Source organism: Oncorhynchus nerka, linkage group LG6 (assembly GCF_034236695.1).
Source record: "Oncorhynchus nerka isolate Pitt River linkage group LG6, Oner_Uvic_2.0, whole genome shotgun sequence".
Taxonomy (NCBI): Eukaryota; Metazoa; Chordata; class Actinopteri; order Salmoniformes; family Salmonidae; genus Oncorhynchus; species Oncorhynchus nerka.
In genome coordinates, this window is record NC_088401.1 from 53,504,961 (window position 1) to 53,528,877 (window position 23,917).

Consider the following 23,917-nt stretch of genomic DNA (forward strand, 5'->3'; position numbering starts at 1 on the left):
CATCACCTACAAACTATCGTGGTCCAAACACACTAAGACAGTCGTGAAGAGGGCACTGCCTGGTATGGAAACTGCTCGGCCTCCGACTGCAAGGCACTACAGAGGGTAGTGCGTACAACCGAAATATGAAATATGAACTTGCTTGACCATGCTGTAGGTCATGTAACTGTTTGTTACATGTGGAATGCGTCATGGACTTCACTGGACAGAGATTGCTCTCTGGTTTTGTGATGAAACAAAGGTGTGGTTGATTTGATTCTGTCTTCTTGTTGTCTCAGCCATAGGCCTATATATCACGGTGTCAAGGCATATGAACTAACTGGTTATAGAGCAAACAATGCAATTATCACATCACAAAGGTTGTAATATGGCAATTTCTTGGGGCTTGGCTTCCCCAGTGATTTTACCCACGCACCAATACCGCGTACGTATCATATGCACAAATGAGCTGATGACTGAATGAATCATCATGTTATGCTTAATCTCTGCAACTCATTGTTCATAAAGCAATAGGTTAAGCCTGGATGTTTAAATCAGAGGACATTTCCTCAAATACTTTTACGCTTGTTAGACGAAAGACTCTTTCTTGGGAACAAGTCTTTTAGTTTGTCAGGGCAGAAACTAAATTCCAATGTTTTGCAGTTATTTTTTGGGGGGGATTTTCCTTTTCCAAATTTGAGATTTCTGCTGTGCAAGTTTTGGCAGGTACATAAACAGAGCAGGTTTCCTGGAAATGAGAGAACGATTGTTTGGAAGGCCTTGTGGGATTAGAACTGTCTGGACACACTGCTGTATGCTGTACAGCCAATAGCAGATCAATAATACTTCAATATCAACTACACCCAGCCACAGCCTCGCTCCGCCCACTACCAAGCACCAAACAACATGAAATGAAATATCATTTGATGTTTTTTAGGACAAATGATTGAAGTGTGCCTTGGGCTTAGAAATAGTATCTGGTACTGGTAGGACGGGAGAAATTAAATAGGTCACCAGTTGCGTAACGACTTATGATTATATACAGTATATACAGTATAATATAGTTTAAAACATTTGTTGCTGGAACTGTGGGGAAAGTTTAGGGCAAGTGATACTGATCTGAATTCAGACTGATTGCCATACTATTTCTATATACAGTATATAACTTACTTATTTCTATATACAGTATATAACTGACTTATTTCGGGGGCTCTAGTGCTGGGCCTGTGCACTTAAGGCCAAGGAGTGGAGGCGAGGTCTGGACAGCAGCATGGGGCAATTTTACTGCTGCTCCAAAATGAAACAAACAGGCTTTATTTGCCCTTTCCTACTGAGACGCAGGGAAATTATTATCCACAAAGTGCAGCAATAAAGAATTGATTTTCCAGCCATGATGAATCCAGCATGTTACAGCTGAGGCTACCATTCTGACTCAGGCCCTGACTGTTTTATGGGCGCTGATGGGAGAGGAGAGAAAGAGGAAGGGGAAATTGGATCCTGCGAGAAATCCTGGCCACTCACTGGATACTTGATGAAAGCCACATCCTCAGAAATTGATATTAAAAGTGGGTATGAAGATTGTGGAGCAATATGTAAAACTAGCTTGAAATGCCTTGCTGCTGCAAATGCATCTGGTCAGATAAGTAGCTTGATGCTACCCCTTTCCCCTGCTATGATAGTTGCATGTAAAGCTGCAAACCGACGAACAACAGAGCGAGTGTGAAATCAAGAGTGTTTTAAAAGTTAAGGACTTGGTGGGTCAATCAAGTCAACAGGCAGAACTTAACACCCAGCTGCAAGTTAGCTCTGAATTTCTTAAAACGCTATTAATGGGAGATTACATACACCTGCGTGTTAAAACACACTTGCTTGCAACCAAAAACCCAGAAGAATAAACCGGCAGATCAGTTGATCTCCCGTTGTTACTGTGTCAAACGAGTTAGATACCAGACAGCTGCGACTAGATTCTCTACTCCTGGCCCGAATGAAATATCGACCTATCAGGAACATTGAAAATAGCAACGCTATTAATTAATTACAAATATTTATTGTAAGAATATAAACCCCAAAAACTTGAGCCCAGTATACTTGAGTAGAGTATAGTTCAGTACAGTACAGGAAAGTAGAGTAATAGTTCAGTACAGTAGAGTACTCTAGATTAGATGAGTTTATTAGTCACATGCACAGGGTCATAGATGTAATTGCAACGTACAGTGAAATTCTTAAGCTCCGAAGCTCAAACAGTGCAGATCTCTTCTTATATTAGCTCAAATAATGGGCAACTGGGCATTTTTATACATGACCCTAAGCATGATGGGATGCTTGTGTGGTTCCTGAGTTATATTGTGCTTTCAATATACTTTGTATCCCTCGTTTACCCAAGTGTTTCCTTTATTTTGGCAGTTACCTGTAATTTGTAATTTGACACACAGTACCTTGATTAGACTATCATTTTATGAAAACAGATTATATTAACTCAGCTTGATTAAATGAAAAACTTTTAGTAGACAGTTCAGGAATACTTTATTTTCCCCTTCTGATAAGAAATGACCATACTGTATTAAGACAAGTGTTTAATAATGGATTAAATGAATTGGAAATGAAAAGTAAGTGTACCAACACAAACTTCACATTAATAAAATGTGGAGAGTAAATTGCCACAGTAGATTCTCTCTGGTAAACGAGGAAACACCTCATTTCAGTTGTACGGAATGATTGTCAAATAGTTAAATCCGTGCTTAGTCTGTTCAAATATTAGGTTTAATTCATACCGAAGACAATACCCACCGTTTGAAAAACGTGTCAGCAACCAGTACTTAAAGTTAACACTGACATTAGGGAGGGTTAATGGGGTTAATATGGTGGCCAATAGTGGTTGCAATTGAGGCTTGATGAGTGCTATGGTTTTAATGAGAGATCACCTCGTGGTGAGACAATGCTCAATGTCGGTTGCAATTGACCCGGTTTGTTTTCCGTACTGTAAACACCTCCTCAAAGCTCTGTGTCTGAATACGCTCCTGTCAAGAGGCTGTTGCACACACCCCACTGCCACCCTATCCAAGCAAGTTTGTGTCCAAGTACCACATTGTTTCAAAAGGACCTCAGTCGGGACACAACAAGAAAAACAGGAGGCAGGGCCTCGGACACACATGCTCTCTCAGACCAAGCCCTTTCACGCCCAAGCTAAACGTTTAGCCACTCCGGCTAATGAACTGCTGTGAAAGAGAGAACATCAAAGGGAGGCTGAGTTTGGATGCTCTCTCTCCGCCCCTTCAGGTCCTAGAGGTCACCTCTCTTGCAGAGAGAAGCTAGGACATCCCGGTCCCAGACCTCTGGACGCTAACCCCTAACCCCTGCCAGAGCAGTTCAAAGCCCAGCTAACAGAGGGATGCGCTGCCGTCCCCGAACAAAAACAGACATCAAAGAGGCAGTTGGAAAAAGAGAGAAGGAGAAAACGAATATAGGCAGCACTGATATCAAATTCCCTCTTATTTCTGTGATGCATATTAAAGAAGCTACACTAAATTACCAAAATTATGTGGACACCTGCTCGTCGAACATCTCATTCCAAAATCATCGGCATTAATATGGGGTTGGTTGCCCCTTTAACAGCCTCGACTCTTCTGGGAAGGATTTCCACTAGATGTTGCTGCGGGGACTTGCTTCCATTCAGCCACAAACATTAGTGAGGTCAGGCACGGATGTTGGGCGATTAGGCTTGGCTCGCAGCCGGCGTTCCAATTCATCCCAAAGGTTCTCGATGGGGTTGAGGTCAGGGATCTGTGCATGCCAGTCAAGTTCTTCCACACCGATCTTGACAAACCATGTCTGTGTGGACCACACTTTGTGCACAGGGGAATTGTCATGCTGAAACAGGAAAGGGCCTTCCCCAAACTGTTGCCACAAAGTTGGAAGCACAGAATCATCTAGAATGTAATTGTATGCTGTAGCGTTAAGATTTCCCTTCATTGGAACTAAGGGGCCTAGCCCGAACCATGAAAAACAGTCCCAGACCATTATTCCTCCTCCACCAAACTTTACAGTTGGCACTACGCATTGGGGCAGGTAGCGTTCCCTTGGCATCCGCCAAACACAGATTTGTCCATCACACTGCTCCAGAGTCCAATGGCGGCGAGATTTACACCACTCCAGCTTACACTTGGCATAGCGCATGGTGATCTTAGGCTTGTGTGCGGCTGCTCGGACATGGAAACCCATTACATGAAGCTCTTCAGCACTCGGCGGTCCCGCTCTGTCAGCTTGTGCAGCCTACCACTTCGCGGCTGAGACATTGCTTGTAGACGTTTCCACAGCACTTACAGTTGGCAGTTTTGCAGCCTAACACTTCGCGGCTGAGACGTTGCTTGTAGACGTTTCCACAGCACTTACAGTTGGCAGCTCTAGCAGGGCAAAAAGGTGTTGGAAAGGTGGAATCCTATGACGGTGCCACGTTGAAAGTCACTGAGCTCTTCGTTAAGGTCATTCTACTGCCAATGTTTGTCTATGGAGATTGCATGGTTGTGTACTAAATGTTATATACCTGTCAGCGATGGGTGTGGCTGAAATAACCGAATCAACTAATTTGAAGGGGTGTCCACATGCTTTTGTATATATAGTGTATATTCCAGAAGAATAAAATGAATCTGTGTTGTCATGGGTCAAAAGGGCCCTTGCTGTGCCGCAGTATCCTCGGGCACTTGAGGAGAATTATGTGATTAAACAGACCTGAGCATTCTGGACACAGGCAGGCAGGCGAAGCGTAGAGAAGAATGCCTCTGTCCCCCCCATAATGCCCCTAATGAAGTGGCTGGTGGGTCCTTCAGGCCAGGCCAGGGCCGCCAGGCAGCCTGTTCACAATCTGTCTAATGACGGCGCCCTAGGAGCGGGGGCTGGGGCTTCTGAGGCCTGCTATGGGCTGCCAAGCCGAGCGCACCAGCGCTTCCCAATGAGCCACAAAGGGAGATCACAGGGCCCATTGTGGCCAGGCACAGGAGCTTAGCACTCATCAAGCCCAATAAACCTGTCTGGAGTCAGGCTGGGACACTCCCCTCTGCCGTCCCTCCGCCAAGGGCCCCGCACCCACCTTCACCCGCTCACTCACTCATTACAACATCAGGGTGACATGCCCTTATCACCCACTCAACAACGTCTTCTCACCTTCCCTTTCTGTGGTTATAGCAACATTGTAGGTTCATATCTGAGGCTTATTTTTCTGGTGTTGTGTATTGTGTAGTATAGACAGTATATGTGTGTATGTGCATACACTGGGGGTGTTAACTTGCCCGCCCTTTTTGCCTCCATTTTAAACAGGGGCTGCTCCCCCTGTCCTCCACCGCCGCCCGGAGTCCTCTGCCAAACGTATGCAAATAAGACCGGCCACAATGGTGCCCACAGCTGCACACAGCCGGCCAAAGACAGAGGGCGCAGCGGCCGTCCCTTTCATCTGTAACCCATGATCCCCTCTCAGCGACACGTCATGTTCACCCCCAACACTGGCCCTGAAAGAGAAACGCCCCCCCCCCCACTGCTCTGCTCTATACTCACAGATGGATGAGACTGTGGCCTTGGCTGTAGCTTTGGACAGAAGGGTCCTAATCTGCTGCTGCTCTGCTTTCTCCAAACTGACCCACTCACATACCTCCACCCACTCCGTGGCCCTCGGGTTCTGTAGAGGCAAAGCGAAAGAGGAAATGCGAAGAAAAGTAAACCATTTCTTCCCCCTCTTCACCACTTTTCCTCCCTTGTCATTCTTTAGGGTAATATGACTGTGCGGAGCACAGAAGGAGGGGGTGTTGGAGAGAGAGAGAGGGTCGGAGAGAAAGAGAGAGGGAGAGAGAGAGGGGTTGCTAAAGAACATGATTGCTTTAATCTCGGCGCTGGCCGCAGCGCGCCCCCTTTCATAAAGCGGCTCTCCGGACCCGGGCCCCTTCTCTCCTCGCCCTCCGCATTGTTCTCACATGAAAATCAATTCCCTTGAAGACCCTCCTTAATCCCGTCTTTGGCATCAACAATGGCCACTTGTGCACGGCCCTGATGGACTAAGAGCCGGGATGATGCGGCTGTCTGCTCTCATTCCAGGCCCATTCAGGTAATGGCGGCCCAGATCACTTTGTAGTGCCAAGTGCAGGAGCGGACAGGAAGACGTTTGCGATCATAATTTCCTGCGCAGCGTTGGCCCGGGTAGTCACCCGGCGGATCCAAAACACTTTTAATTAGGCCCGACAACCACAGACATTACAGACTAACCGGTAACAATGAACTGTCCCTTTTGAACTGGCCTCAGCCTCTGTCCCCACTGAGCCCAGATAGACAGAATATACAGGACCATGATCACACTAATAATAATCACCTCACCAACCAACAGTCACATGGTCCACTAGGCCAGTGCTTTCTCTACTGTTATGTCTTATACGTCCCTATATGCAGGGATACAGGGCTATGTCAACAGGTGTGGTGGTCAACTACTTTTCTGTAGGCATTGTTTTGGAGATTGCTAAAGTCTAAAGGGCATGTCAATCATTTTCGTTAGTGAGCTCGCCAACAAAAATGTCAAGCGATCAAAGCTGCAATTTTTTTTTTTTTTTAAAGAGCCCAAATCTCTCTGCAGTCGTCTTTTCATAATCCTGTTTGTGTTTCAGGTAGCGTTTCTGATGTACAAGTACCTGCCATGCCGTCAGTGGGCTGAGGACTGTCGGGTATTGGTTTTCAACAGGCTACGGACGTCTGGTCTGCTGATCTTATTGGATTCATACATCAAACCATGGCGCAGGTTGGTTCTGCGACCGCTGGACTCCAGAAAAGATGCTTTGATGCCAGCCCCCCCCCCCCCCCCCCAAGTCTCCAAAGCCCAACAGGGGAAGGCAACAGAGAGCTACATCACAGCAACAATCTCCCTTAATTACAGTCAGAGTCTATATCTAAAAAAGATGATCAGGAATACAAAGGCTTGAGTCTACAGAGGAGTTTTCATTACCCATCCCGCGCCATACCTTTTCTGTGTCTGACAAAGAAAAGGAACAAAGGTGGAACCCTACTGATTGAAAACTAGCAGAACAGTGAAACAACAGGACACAGCTGAGCGCTCATGCATGGCTGGGATTAGGGATACTAGTAGAAAGAGCACGGAGGAGAAAGAGCACAACAAAAGAAACAGGGGACTGACAAACTTTTTTCTCTTCCTTTTGAGGTGAAAGGGATAGAAAAAAATAAAAATAAATCTCTGGTCATATGAAAAGATATAGAAAGAAAGGAAGATACACAATGAGAGGCAATAGTCCTTTTTAGCCTCTGTACACCTCCTCCACTCCCTTCTCCTTTTAACCGGCAACATGACAGATGAAGACCAAGGTTCCCGATGAGCAACATGAGACAAACACTCCAGGTGATAAAAATGTATTGTTTATTACCGTATTAACTATTAATTTATGAATTATTTACACATGGCGAGGGTTGCCATGTGAACCATCTTCTATGTTCATTGCCATTCTGGTTGACCAACTGGCTTGTGAAACTCTTCAAAGCCACACCAGCTAACAAGACAGCAGTCTTTTGCTTTCACGGCACTAAGTGGAAATGATCCAACGACACTTTGCACGCCTAGCCTGGCTTTGGCCTTGGTCCAAATTGCACTATTATTTTTAGTCTCCTTCATAAAAAAAAACAAGGGGAAACAAAAGAGAGATTAGAATCTGTGTCTTTGGGTTTTCCTCATTGGAGTGTGTAGATGTAAATGTGGCGAGGTGATGGGCACTCCTCTATGGGTCCAGGCTCTCTGACGTGGTACACCATCCTGCCCATTTCGTTTTGAGATGGGCTTGAATACTGCTAGAGAACGCTTAGAGGAGATGGTGGTAATGGGAGACTATGGTGAAATAGAACACTACGCTAATTAGATAGGCATCGTCCCCCCCCCGAGGAAGTGTGGGGATAATTCAGACAATGCTGACGCCCACGCACACTTACTCCTGAACCGTGTGGGGAATTGTGTATGTATTGCAGAGTCTGGGTCAGCACTGTTTTACTAGGCTCTGTATTTAACACCGAGAAAAACGTGGAGCTGGCTTCCTCGCAACGCCTGGAGCTACTGAGTCATTAGAAGTGTACCAAAGAGAGTATACAATATTACACAGAGGAATAGGATCATTCACAGCCATACTGTAGAAACAGCAACCACAACGGATGAAAAATCCACATATTAGAGACTCCAGAGTTGACTTTGCATTAGAAATAGCAGCGAACCCACCAACTGTTCTCAGACTACGGCTCACTGCTCTCTTATTTTGATGTGCACTCATTTGAGTTTGTTTCCCTCAGCTTTTTCTCAAGAAAAAGGTCCATAATTCCAGAGGGACTGTTGCCGTGTTGTACCACCCCCGACTCTCTCTCGCCGAGTCGCCCAGTCACCTAATCGCCATGACTGGCTGACCTATGGGCCGACCCCCCTCTGTGATTTACAGCCTTTCACTGGCTTGACCTCTGCCTCCTCTGTCTCCCTACAGACACCCTGTTCATGTGAGTAGGCTACTGTTGAAGTGCTGATAAGCCTCCCCGACGTATTACCCTGGCTCAGCATGTCAAACCCTCTCTAGATGGCACAATGCAGCCAGTGGTTCATTAACCTTCCACCTCCACCACCCTCCACCACGTTTTCCAAGCCAGCTTCCCCTCTAGCCTGGAGCTATAGGTAGGCCAGGTTGAAGCCATACAAGGCCTAATGTAGTGTGCCATGGTGGTGGAGGCTGAATGCCACCACATGCGGGGATGATTGCAGTGCTGGAAGTGGCGCAGACTGGCAGGGGACCCAGGGAGGTTTGGTGGGACACAGTTGGGGACACCGGCAGTAGCATTCCCAGAGGCCTTTGTGTGTAGCCACTCAGTGGGGCTCAGCAAAGCCCCCAGCGGCCAGGTCGCGCACGTTTGGGGCCCAATGAAATATAAGCAGCTGGGGGTCAGCCTCTCTTAATCTTCAATTAAAGAGCCCCCCATTCATTGTCTTAGCTCGACACTGACAATAAGACAGGTCAGAGGAACGGTGTCGGACTGACTTCTAGATTGGTTTTGAAATGTTGCCGTACAAGGAACACAAATCTCTGTCTGAGCTTGGTGTCCATCTTGGTAAGTGGATAAGAAGGACAATGTTGTTTTGGTTCTGGGGATTTCTTCAAAACTCCCTCAGTTCACTCCCAGGACTGAACCTCTTACCCAACACAACCCCCCCCTTCAGAGAAACACAGTAGCCAGAGTAATACAGGGCTTCCTCTTAGGGGGGCAGTTAATCACCTCTGAGCAAACATGTGTGTGCTGGACCGTGAAGGCACCATCTCTCACACACACTTTTATAATGAACCGTGTTTTACACCGTCTCTGCTCTGTCCTTCGACACATCCCACACAGCCCACTGAAGAGATTGCTTTTCTGTGATTGCCTGCAATTGGGAGAGGAAAACATACTTTCTAGACGGAAGACGAGATGATCAGACGAGAGGAATAACAGGTTTCGACTCCTCGTTCAGCAAACAATTTCTACTGACTAGAAACTCCCCTTAGGTAGCCTAGCAGTTATGAGCTGTTGGGCCAGTAACCGAAAGGTCGCTGGATCGAATCCCCTGACCTCACTAGGGGAAGAATCTGTTGATATGGCCCTGAGCACGGCATTTAACCCTAATCGCTGCTTCTGTAAGTCTCTGTGGATAAGAGCTGTTGATAAAATGTACATGCTCTCATTTAGAGTTGCCAGCCAGAGCTAGGCCCACTTCTCTTTTCACGCCAGTGTTTCCCGACTCCTAGACTACAAAGGTCAACAGTTATTATTTGTTGACTTGTTTGACTATGGCTAATGAAATCCCCAGCACCATCATAATAAGCCTAGTCCGTAACCTCCTACCCAATGAAGTGAGCTTTACTCTATTTTCTCACAGACAAACAAAAACAGCACAACAAAGAGCGAGGGTTCATAAAGGAGTTTTGGGCAGATGGGTCACATGCTGTCCATTGAGAGTCCACCCCATCAAGCCCATTCACTGGCCTCTATAAAACCGACAGGCTGCTTAAATACCTGACATCAGAAAGGAAGCAAAAACAAAGAGGAGAGTGAGGGAACAACAGATTAAATAAATAAGGCAGCCTCTGTGACTGATGTGTATGCATGGTGCTGGAGAGTCACTGACAATTAAAGAAATGTGGATCCGGTCACAAAAGGGGGCTGGAAAATACTGAATGTTGCCTCGAGCCCCAAATTCCCCGAGCCTTTCTCTCGGGATTGAAGAAGGCTTGCTGGGCACATTTTTTTTTATGCCGTTCCCGCTTGGACCCCCTTTAGAGTCTTTGTCTGTGCTCTGAGTCCATGAGAAAAGTCAATCACAGACACTTGGCTGTGCACGGCTCCATCACTTCATGCACCAGCCAGTACTGTTGGGAGTCCTCACAACCTCTCCAGTTGACATTATTGCTCATAATTACAAACGGGTATCTCCATTTAATAAAAGTAGTAGGATAGTACTCTTCCCATCACACACACACTGAGTAAAGATGTTACTCACACACGAGCCGGCAAATATGACGGCATCAGAAGAGGAAAGGAGAAGAAAGGTAAATACTGGCCGGCGATTAAAATCAAAGATTTATGCAGCCCAATTTTCCTTACGAGAGAAACTTCAGCGGCGTTGGTTAGCTGACTCCATTTGATCTGCGCTGAGAAAAGAGATGCCTGAACCTTGGGGGCCTGTGATTCCAGCCTAATGCATTGGCATAAACAGTCAATTATGTTGTGAATTGCAGCGAGAGGAGCAAAGAACTTTTTACAAATTAAAAAAAGTCAGTCAAACACACAAAAAAATGGTGCAAATAAACAAGTTGCCAGCGACGCTGGAAAAAGTTGGGTCTATCGACTCAGAAGGCCAATTATAGAAGGCTAATCATACTGGCTGTGCAATAGTTCTGTGCAGTTCAGTCAGAAGAGACAGAGAAAATGACATGACCCCAAACTATGCTCCAACAACAGCACAACACTGGCACAGGCATTCTCTAGAAGAACAGAAAGCATCAAGAATATAACAATGCATCCCCACTCTTCATCTGTCTCTTTCTCTCTCGCTCTCTCCATCTCTCTCTCCATCGCTCTCTCTCTCTCTCTCTCTCTCTCTCTCTCTCTCTCTCTCTCTCTCAGAACCAGAACAGCGAAGAGACTGTTTTCTTTTATTTCCCAATTCCACTAAAATAATCCCCACAGCGGCAATGTTTTCCCTATCGCCTCAGAAGAATCTCCCAGTTGCAGAATCTCTGAGGAAGAATTTCACATGAACAGTGGCATGAACAGTAGTGACAAACTTTGCCTTTATTTCAATGGAAAGCGTCTCCAAGTTGAAGCAGAAAAATAAATGAATCATTCCCCCAAACTCCCCTTTCCTTTACGTGTGTGTTATAAATCAATGTTAAGCAGTGTTATAGCTCTGTGGATGGTGCCTTCAGTTCCAGTCCTGTTCAATCCATGTGTGTAATCTCATATTCACTCTGCCCCTGCAGACATCAACCCTATAAATCACATAGCCCAACTTTATGTTTTCACGTTGGCTGTAAACTAGATTGGGGGCTGTTTGATCTCTCATAGCCTGGACTCCTAATCGGCAGGGAGCCATTTCTATACTGATATCATATCAGTGTATACTGTACACAAGAAGGGATGATCAATCAAGGAAAATACAGTACAGCTGTTTGAGGATTATTGATGTGTGGAGAAACTGTATGTGACTGTTATCCAGATGAAGACCTTTATCAGTCGGCGATAGAAACAGACGCATAATGAGATTTGCGGTAATTGTACAGCGTGCAGGAAGTGTGCTTGTTGCCTATTGCCGTGTGTGTGTACATGTTAACCTGACATCACCCTCAAGGTACTGTTTCATTTGTTGCTCGGCTCAGTTTCTCGGTTGAATATCACATGGGCTTTTCTAAATGCATGAGATTTGTTTTCCTTGAGTTAAATATGTGTGTGTGGGGGGGAGGGTTAATCACAGTTAATTCTCCGCTTGACATACCAGAAAGACAAACATCTCTCTTAATCAGAGAGATGTTTGCTTGCACTGGAATCCGTTTCATGTTATTTCGATCAGCCTTTTGATCTGGTGCACTCACCAGGAAGAACTAGATTAAAAGGTTCACGGAATTAAAATAAAACACAGATTGTTTTTTTTGTTAGTGGGAACGCTTAAGTCGAAAATGAACTTTATGCAAAGCGTGCAGGAACTTATGCAGCGTGGTGGAAATTTCAACAGCTCATATCCATAACCTATAATTATGATGTCCTCATTTCGAATGCTGCACGCATGCACGCACACCTACACACCACTCCCGGACCTCCCAGGTCCAGTTTTCCTAAAGCATCACATGTAACCTGCACCGCCACACTCCCGGGTTGATACATGTGCATCAAGATCACAGTCTACGAAATAATAAACATGTCTTTGGTCATGTCACAGTCTGGTCAAAGAGAGGCAGAGAGACCCTTTTTGTGCAGGCCTAAGTCACAGGGCTCACCATTTGAAGTGAGCAGAGAGGGTGGAGTTTGATTGGATACATCTTGGGCTTCAGAGAAGAGCTAGTTGAACTGTTTGAAGAGGCATTTTTTCCCCCATACAAAGAAGGAACAACGAGGATCGGCACCAAAGCTAGGCTGGAACGTGATCATAGCCCAGCACCAGACCAGAGACTCCCATTAAGGTTTGGGGTGATAAACAGCATCTGTTTCAGATAGGGTTAAGACCAGAGGAGGACTCTCTCTCGCTCGCTCTCTCTCTCTCTCTCTCTCTCTCTCTCTCTCTCTCTCTCTCTCTCTCTCTCTCTCTCTCTCTCTCTCTCTCTCTCTCTTCTCTTCTCTTCTCTTCTCTTTAGAGTTTTATACCCCCCTTTCTTGCTCATTACTGTCTCTAAAAGATGGACTTATTCACTTGGAAAGCTTGGGGCGGTGGCGGTGTAAAATCGCCAAATTGGTTCATTTGGGTGTAGAACAACTTTAATGTGCAACAGTTCCTCTCCTGAGGCCCACCAGTGATGACAAAGAAGTACTGACTCAAGTCAGAGTTACTCAAGTCAGAGTTACTCAAGTCTTAGCTATTTCTTCTTATGGCAGTAACTTTTTCCCGAAAATCCTTGTGGTTAGAGTGATGCTATTACTGTTCCAGATATTTCTATCTGTAACCGAGGTAGAGAGTTAAAGTAATACATGTATGGGTGCTGTTGGTTGATGGTGCTGTTGGTTGATGGTCCTGTACAAGAACCCGACTGTTGCCCAATGTATGGTCTAGTGTGTGGTCACCCGGGATAGCCAAACGCCTATCCTTACCGAACAGTGTCAGGTCAGGATACGGTTGCTCACGAATGCTTCACTAAGAGGCTAGTGATGCCCTCTACTGGGCGAAAAACATCATCGTTCCCCAATATTGTATTTTTCAAAGAGCAATAATAAGTCATCCTTATCTGAAAAAGACAGCATTGATCAAGACGCCCTGTCTTGCATTTGTATTAATAATAAAATATATAAATGTGCCAAAAGGGAACATCATTCCAATGAGTAGGAATGAGCAGCATACGTTTCTAGACCAAAATAATCATCTAGACAATATTGACTGGAAAGGAATGCGCTCAAACACATAGGGCAGTGTGACATGTACAGAGTTGTACTGTACACGAGTGCTCTCTGCGTTAGTTCACATCACAGTAATACCAAAGACAAAGTGATATTTTTGCAGCGAAACCCACTCTCACCCTTTATCAGTGGACTTGTGTCAGGGGGAATTGACATTAAGATGGTGAGTTCTTGGCCAGTTGCCTTTTGAAATCCTGGACGAACTGCCTCAAACAGCTGTTATTTGGTTCTGCTGGTACGCAACAGGGCAATGGACGTGTTCTCGTTTGTCTTTTGTCATCGCTTACTGTGTATTTTACAGTCCTTCTGCCTACAAGCACGTGGTTGATTTTCACAATAGGGTAGGCTGCAGAAGACACAGTAGTACTCTGCTGCCTTTTGTGAAACAGCCAATTGCGTACGATAACAGTCTTGTTGATTTTCTAAACAGTGTATACACAGAGCTCGGAGGCCTTTTGCGGAACAGTAAATGCATTTTCAAAATGTAGTTTCCTTCTCAAACATAAATACATTCATCGATGCTACATGATACTGTCAAAATTGCAAATACATTCGTCGAGGGAACACAACTGCCTACAAAAAGATAAACTTAACCAGAATTCCCCTTGAGGCCAAGCTGAAAAAAACAGAGCTCGTCTGTCTTTTAAAAAATCCCAGTAGATCAGTGCATTTTATTTGCTGTCACTAAATCATGATGATCATATATAACTGTCAAAACGTTCAGAATTATGAGCAATTACTTTCCTTTTATGCATATTTCACAATATGAACACATTGTTTGCATGATTCATTGATCTGCGTCATGCAAACTAAAAAAGTGTGTATTAAATACATTTACATTACATTTAAGTCATTTAGCAGACGCTCTTATCCAGAGCGACTTACAAATTGGATACACAGGCTTTCAGACTTTTCATCAGCAAACACAATCCCCAGTAGATTAAGGAAAGGTGACTACAACGGAGGAACACAACTGACATGACTGTACATGCCTCAATCCAGACCAAAACAACGCTCAACAATGGAAGGTCACAATGTTGGAGATGCCAATTTAGAAGTAACACAAAGTGACATAGAACTAAGGCATTCTCTGCGTCTCTTCACGTCCGCAAGGTTGTACAAAATAAAATGGAATGAACCATTGTATATATTGTACATCGTTTAGCATGGATGGGGTGATTTATACTGTTTATATTATTTCATGATGTTGTATGAAGAGAGTGAACATAATTGCACACATTTATCTTATGGTGAAATCAATGTGTTAATATTCTGTGAACAAAACACTCAACAGTGAATTCTGTGTTCATTACCGATGACATTTACATTTCAAGTTTTGCAAAAGGGGTCTAAGATATGCAACTCAGGTACAAAGGCAAGAATATGATCAGAAGTTCTGTAAATATATTTGAGCATTTGATCATTGCTGTTTTGCTATAAATACATTTCAACACAGATCCCAAAAAATGCTGGTATGCGTTTGGGAAAAACTGTTCTGGTCGCGCAGAGAATTTCTTTATCTAAACAATATGTTTTTTTGTTTTTTTTACGACAAACAATTTATTCAAATCAAATGCCTTTTTTGGGGGAGTCGATAAGAGGGATGATTCCAACTTGACAGGGCTGTAGGAAAGGTGGAGGTTGGCCTTTGTTGTGTGCGAAGCCTCCCTAAGCCGCACCGTTTTAAACGCAACATTTTAAAGCTCAGAGCAGCATGGCACCCAGGAGTAGAGGAGATGAGAGAGGAGAGAAAGACAGGGAGAGAGAGAGAGGGAGGGAGTGAGAGGGGGGGGTGAGAGAAGAGAGAGAGAGACGGCGAGAGAGACAGCGAGAGAGAGAGAGAGAGAGAGGGAGTGAAAGAAGGAGAGATGGAAAGAGAGAGCGAGAAGTCAAGTCACTGCTCTGTTTATTCAAAATGAACACGCCGACAACTAGGTGCCTTGATCCTTGCCTCTTACGACTGTGACATGACAGCTGAGATGAGAGGGTGGTATAGTGAGCGTTCACATGCTCCAGAGAGCCACTTTCTGCCTGCACATGTTTCGTTTTTTCTTGGATTCCTCTAAAATCAACATTGCCATAAGTAAACAAATTGAAACCGCATCAAATGTATTACTTCATAATTAACAAAATTGTCAACTTCTAGACAAAGTCTTCTAGGTCTCGCTTTCAACCAGACGTGAATCTTATAGCAGAGACTGGCACTCAAGGCTAGACAAGGACCACTGCTTCCAGAACTATAAGAATATCGGTCTGGTCAGTGGTTGAGGAGCAGATGAATCACCTGGATTCATTGAGTCAATTATCTCATTGTGTAATTAAGAGTGGAGTCTGTTGAGGGGGGAGAAGAGAGAGAGAGAGGGAGCGCATGGTCCAGTCAGAAGCAGAGATGCATACAGAACTGGCAGGTGGCACAACGTTTGTCCTTTACTGTTGAGGTTTAACAGTAGATGATAATACTGAACTGAGATAATTGCCATACTTTATCATTGTAGATGTCATTTTATTCTATCTAGGTTGCCTCTCCTACAATTTCACTAGAGGGCGCTCTAATGCCATGGTAGTAAGTATGTCTGCCAGATGCTGTTGCTGCTGTTCCACACAGGCTGAGTGGCTCTGTGGTGATATCAGTCTGCATGTTATGTCTGTGGTCTCGCGTGTTAGCTCTAGTGGCGTGTCATTTTTGTTGCTGTTGCCAGGGCTAATGCTAACTTGTCGTCCTTATAGCTTTGTTTTAATTACGAGCTCTCCATCTAGTGTCATTTTTAAAAACCTGTAAAAAAAACAACGATGATTTATTCTGTCATAAAGAGCACATGTTCACCTGGAAGATGGAATCCTTCGTTGCTACATCCATTTTTGGACTTTTACATTAATTCTATATACCCATTGATTCTTTAATATAACTTTGAAATGCCTCGCGAGTTTAGTTCAACTGTCGGACCCCGTCAAAACAAGTTTGTTTTATTCCGCTTGTAATCAATGTACAAACAGTGTATGTTCTAAAAACATGGTTAAAACTATAATGTTGATATCATGGATGGTCAGTCCTTACATCTGCAGGTCTGTCTATGAATTTGAGAGTGGTTACATTTCTTCAGGCCCATCCCTCAACTTTTTACCCAAACACAGTGACCAGTTTGTTATTGTTTCAATTAAGGAGTCTAGCTTTACACGTTTACCATCTCAAGAGGTTAAATATATTTTTAAAAAAGGTACTTTAGTAATTGCCTATTAAGTGTCAAATAAAGTAACAGGGTTGACCATAACAGGATTTGACGATTTCCTCTTAAAACAGCCATGAATCCCTTTGTGAGAGGGGAAATGAAAGCTTGTTGTGTGTAACAGGGGTAATTGAATGTAAGATTCACAAAAAACATTTAACTAATGAAAACATGTATCACCGGTCTATCTGTGGTTAACAGGGTTGACGTGCTATCCTCGACACGTTCAGAAAATGGCAGAGAAGTCTCGATCCAGCTCACCTGTTTTTACACTATGATTGGATTTGACTATTAGATGTTCGGTGTTTCTTTGGAATAAAACAAACAAAGGAGGAATAGTATACCGTATTAAAACAAGAGTTCAGTTCATGTAACACGGTTGACCTTAAAATGAGGGACAGGTTGTTGTTGTTAACCTTAAACTGAATCAATAATCACATGAAATAAATTATGAAATGATGATCTTCAAAAATGACTTTGTCGAAGCAACAACATAACTAGAGCTTTATAACGGTGGTGAGAATTTGGAGACATTTTAGGGTTAAAATGTCCCTCTGAGGATGCACAGAGGATGCAGAGGCCTCTGTGAGGAAGGGAGGGAGGAGTAACAGTACCACCCAGATACAGGCAGGCAGTACAGTAATCTTCTGCACTCCTATTAATTACCCACATACTAATCCCTGGAGTTTCACAGGTTAACGGGATGGGATCAGAGACGGTATAATTAAGAAGATCCCTGTTTCCCCTCTTCTCACTGGAGCCCCACTCAATACCCAGACCAGACCAGTCTAACCCAGACCAGATCAGCCTAACCCAGACCAGACCAGTCTAACCCAGACCAGACCAGTCTAACCCAGACCAGACCAGTCTAACCCAGACCAGATCAGCCTAACCCAGACCAGACCAGTCTAACCCAGACCAGACCAGTCTAACCCAGACCAGATCAGTCTAACCCAGACCAGTCTAACCCAGACCAGACCAGTCTAACCCAGACCAGATCAGTCTAACCCAGACCAGTCTAACCCAGACCAGACCAGTCTAATCCAGACCAGACCAGCCTAACCCAGACCAGACCAGTCTAACCCAGACCAGACCAGTCTAACCCAGACCAGACCAGTCTAACCCAGACCAGATCAGTCTAACCCAGACCAGACCAGTCTAACCCAGACCAGACCAGTCTAACCCAGACCAGATCAGTCTAACCCAGACCAGACCAGTCTAATCCAGACCAGACCAGTCTAACCCAGACCAGCCTAAACCAGACCAGACCAGTCTAACCCAGACCAGATCAGCCTAACCCAGACCAGCCTAACCCAGACCAGTCTAACCCAGACCAGACCAGTCTAACCCAGACCAGATCAGCCTAACCCAGACCAGATCAGCCTAACCCAGACCAGACCAGTCTAACCCAGACCAGACCAGTCTAACCCAGACCAGATCAGCCTAACCCAGACCAGACCAGTCTAACCCAGATCAGACCAGTCTAACCCAGACCAGACCAGTCTAACCCAGACCAGATCAGCCTAACCCAGACCAGACCAGTCTAACCCAGACCAGACCAGTCTAACCCAGACCAGATCAGCCTAACCCAGACCAGACCAGTCTAACCCAGACCAGACCAGTCTAACCCAGACCAGATCAGCCTAACCCAGACCAGACCAGTCTAACCCAGACCAGACCAGTCTAACCCAGACCAGACCAGTCTAACCCAGACCAGATCAGCCTAACCCAGACCAGACCAGTCTAACCCAGACCAGACCAGTCTAACCCAGACCAGACCAGTCTAACCCAGACCAGATCAGCCTAACCCAGACCAGACCAGCCTAACCCAGACCAGATCAGCCTAACCCAGACCAGACCAGTCTAACCCAGACCAGACCAGTCTAACCCAGATCAGACTAACCCAGACCAGTCTAACCCAGACCAGACCAGCCTAACCCAGACCAGATCAGTCTAACCCAGACCAGATCAGTCTAACCCAGATCAGTCTAACCCAGACCAGCCTAACCCAGACCAGACCAGCCTAACCCAGATCAGACTAGCCAAACCTAGACAAAGACCAGTCTAACCCAATCCAGACCAGCCTTACCCAGACTAGCCTAACCTAGACCGAGACCGGTCTAACCCAGACCAGACCAGCCTAACCCAGACCAGTTTAACCCAGACCAGCCATAAAAGAGGATGCTAAAGGCTCTGTCTTAAGACATGTCTAGTCGAGACTCACACCTACTCACCCCCTCAGACGCCTGAAGACTTTGACTTAAAGTTATGTTGTTTGTTTTGTCCTTGTCTGCTTTTTTTGTGATCCGTGGGAGACAAAATGGAAGCCAAGGTCAAGCCTTTTCAGCCCAGTGTCTCTCTCTGCTACAGTAATGTTGGGCTTTTGGTGAGAAACTGCAGCTCTTAACGACTGCTTGGAGTCGAGAGGTCTGAGTGTTGCAAGGAGATATCCGGGCCCTGTGCGAGGTCGGAAGAGGGTGTGTCTCGCTATCCTGCAGTGGATTCCATTTACTACATCAAAGAGGCTGTCTGCTCTCCTCTCGCCCAGGGAAAGACATTCCAGTGTGGAGTTTAGTTCTCACTGGGGATCACGGGAAAATTAGGTTAGTGCACTGCACTTTAGTTCTGAGTAGAGGAGAGAGGGGGGAGAGAGAAGAGAGAGAATAGAGGAGAGAGAATAGAGGAGAGGGGAGAGAGGAGAGAGAGAGAAGAGAGAGGAGTCTACTATTTTCACAAGACTTCTTTGTACTTAAAAAAACAAAATATAATAATACATCAAATAATCAAAGGCTGACCTCCTTAACTCAACCAAGTCCGAAAATAAACACTGCCATAACAATTCCCCCTCCCAGAGTCCTGCCGACTGCAGGAATGGCCTGGTGGTTTAGGGGGTGTTTGACTGCTGCCTAATCTCCCCCTCTTCTTCCTCTGAGACCTTTCCCCTTTCTGTCTTTCCATCACACCAGTATGGTCTGCCTGGGCCGCTCCCTATCAATACAATGACTCTCCAACACACTCTTCGGCTGTTTTGTAAACACGTGTCCCATATTCCACAGCCAGGACGGTAAGTCCAGCCATGTGTTGTCACGTCGACTCACACAATTTAGGCAAAGGCAACAAAAACTGTCAAGCAAACATGACAATCTGTGTCTCGTGGATGCACCTGCTGCAGAAAAGACAGAGGTTGATACATTTTCATCTCCGGATCGGATATTTTGTTAGAACGCGACACAGAGTTTCCCGTTCAAGCTTAACTCAATTTTGAACATCCGAACATTATGTTTGAGGTGTGACGCCAGAATTGCAAGAGTTAGCCCCCCCCAATATAAGCAACAGGTGGCAGTGTTGCATTCAAGATGCGTCTCCCAAGCCAGAGCCCCCGGGAGCTGCTAAGAGATACAAAATCCATATTGTGTCAAAGGAAACACAATTAAATCCATCTATCTACTTGGTGTATTTATATCCATCTCATTCCTCTGTGTGTCTGCAGGAGACAGATGGACTTGTTTCAAAAAAATAATAATTCAACCGAAGAGAACATGTTTTGACTTCGGTCTCGCGGGACTGTTATGTGCTGATTTTTTTCTACCCTTGTCATCCTATTAATATCTTAATAAGTCATATCTGCAACAAGGCAGTACAGGCTGACATCACAGACGTTCCAAAACAAGTGAGGATGGAGATATTTGTATGTGGGTTTAGAAAGCGGGTGTCAAACGTTCGAGTGCTGACGGTGATACACAAAACTAGTAACCTTGGGTCCTTAGCCTGCATTTCAATGCAATGCTCAAGTGAGTCCATGTAAGTGAAGGCCATGTTAAAAAAAGAACACTTCAAATGAGTCCATTATGCGGATCTAGTTATCCTTACATTACATACAGTGTATGTTTAGCACATCTGACGCCAAGTCCGCTGCAGTAGATCACTGCTGCCCGTAGACAGGGCCTCTACTGTCTTATCTCCTGACGCTGTGTTGACCCCTCAGTGGGAGATAAATGTGCTCGGTAGCCCTTCACTAACACAGCGACCAGACACCACTGAGCTCTGGAGCCACAGCCACTCAGGACAACGACCAATCGTTACAGTGGTTCACAGTAAAAAAAAAAAAATCTCTCAATGTACCCAATGGGATGCGAGGATATGTGAAGAGCAGGAAGTGGGCAAATAAACAGGGGGCGAGGACATTAATCTGGACAGGCAGAAGTGTAGTGTACTTCAGTAGCAGTGGAGGAGGTGTGGAGTTGTTAAGAGAAACACAGCCTTGGGGCATTAGCTGACTGAAAAGAAAGACCACTGCAGTAGGAGATTATCTGGACCACATTGGACTTTAGTGCTGGAATATCTGGCCTCAGGTGTAGATTTACCTGGGGGTAAGCCTGGGGGTAAGCCTGGGGGTAAGCCTCGGGGTAAGCCTCGGGAATAAGACAAGGATAATCGGAATGAACTTGAGGGGAGCGTGGTCAATCAGACAATTTCTACTGAACCACTGCTTCAGGGTACAGGGACTCTGAGGATGAATGCCACCCCCTGTGTGTCCATAGACCATCACCACCCCCCCACCCCCCACACACACAGCTCTGTATGAAGTTGAACGGCTTTATCCCAAATATGAAGAAATAAAATAAAATCAAAAAGCTGCAAGTGATTTAGTGTTTCTGTTTATTTTGGGAGAGTCTTTGAAGATGAAACAAGTGCATTCTGGGCCCCTTTTCTCCTCCCTGCAGACATGCCTTCTGAAGGCTAAATCACACTGCTCAAAGCCCATCAGCGATGAAACGAAAGCAGCACTGACTCCTGGGTCCATATATTTAGAAAACTATTTCTTAATGAGCATGATGAGACACAATATGCTCTTAATTACAGGGTGGGTGTCATTTCAATCATAGAAACAGAATTCAAAAGAATGGACTTATCCCTTGAAACCACTGCAATTTAGCTGGTACTCACTGTCTAGTCTATTATCTATATTTCCATAGGTTTCCTATGAGGGATTGACAGTTTATTTTAAAACAATGGATATTCCCACTCATGTCAACATTCTCTGATGTGTGGACCTCCAACCATCTTTGTGATACCATTTGAAAGTCAACATTTTCATTTTATTTAAATTTTATCAGCCAAAACATGACACTCAAGATCACGCTGCGTCTCATTTGATGGCGGGCACAACACAAACACCTCAGATGATGTCAAATAGGATCTAAGCGACAACATATATGAACATGAAAAAAATCAGAGCCTTTTTTATTATAAAAAAAGAATAATAATTTGAAAAACCTTCCATTTTTTTCAAGAAAATATAAAATAGTTTGTGAGCTTTCAAATGATACCAAACTCAACCATTGATATTTTTCAGTGATGAAGACATGGATGTCTCATGGCAGGGTGGGGCATGCAAAATGGGTCACCTTTGAGTAGCTCCATCTCCTGAATGTGTTTTGCACACAGGTCCAACAAGTCCATTTCTACCATGGGCAAACAAGTACGGAAAGTTTCGTTGGAATCAAAAAGGGTCCAATCAGAAAGTGTTTGAATTCATATGGAACGACCCTGAGTTTTTCATTTTCTAGAGATACAATTACTTTTCAAACTCACAAAGAAATATTTGTTTAAAAAAATTGTATCCCTGGATTAGGATCAGTCTGTGGGTGCGTGCATGCCTGCGAGTATGTGTGTGTGTGTCTATCATGTGTGTATTATGTGTGCAAGCATGCAAGCGTGTGTGTGTGTATTTTTTGTGAGTGCGTGTGTGTGTGTGCATTCACGTTTGTGTTTGCGGGTGTGTTTGTGTGTACAGTGTGTTTGTTGTTTGGTCCTGGCTGTAAGAACAGTATCTAGAACAGTATCTAGAACAGTATGCCAGGTGGACGTTAACTGCACTGGACAAGAACCTCCAGCATCACCTGGTAGAGGACTTCATTTCTCATGCGTCACTATTCATGTAGCCTACTGGGAGAGATGGACAGGTGCTAAGCATCAAACACCTCCCCACTATCGTTCCATGGACATTCAGGGAATAGTACTGCAGTCATGTAGATAGATAGATAGATAAATAGATAGATAGATAGATAGATAGATAGATAGATAGATAGATAGATAGATAGATAGATAGATAGATAGATAGATAGATAGATTGGGTTTTTCTTTATTTTCCCATGTGTTATTTCATAGTTTTGATGTCCCCACTATTATTCTACAATGTAGAAAATAGTAAAAATAAAGAAAAATCCTTGAATGAGTAGGTGTTCTAAAACTTTGGACCGGTAGTGTAGATAGATATGTACTGTAGATTGTGTACTGTAGATAGATATGTACTGTATTGTAGTGTAGATAGGTATGTACTGTATTGTAGTGTAGATAGATATGTACTGTATTGTAGTGTAGATAGATATGTACTGTATTGTAGTGTAGATAGATATGTACTGTAGATAGATATGTACTGTATTGTACTGTAGATAGATATGTACTGTATTGTAGTGTAGATAGATATGTACTGTATTGTACTGTAGATAGATATGTACTGTATTGTACTGTAGATAGATATGTACTGTATTGTAGTGTAGATAGATATGTACTGTATTGTACTGTAGATAGATATGTACTGTAGATTGTGTACTGTACTATCTTCCCAAGTGTCTGTATTCATCTGGAGTTTATATGACTTAACACGAGATGACAGACACATTCTCCTCTCCTTCTTCTCTCTAGTGAGAGCTCTCCCAGATGCTGAGATGAACTTGACCCTACAGTCTGGTATCCTTTGCTTCCTCCAAAACCACAATCCTGCTTCATCCACCCTTATCCCTTCTGCCTTATTGCCTTTTTTGTTTCCTGTCAAAGCTGCCATTTTTCCTGCCATTTAAAAAAGAAAAGATTTATCTCCTAGCGATCATTCTTGTTTTCAGGGTGCAGTGTTGTAGACTCGGCATGATGTAACAGAACAGAGGCGTATCACCACGGCTATACACTCTGTGCCAGCCTATTACTGGTGAGCTGATAGAACAACATGACCAATCCCACTTAGGAGGTTCAGTCTCGTCTTGAGGGCCAAAAGAGGCTTTCAGGCTTATAAAAAA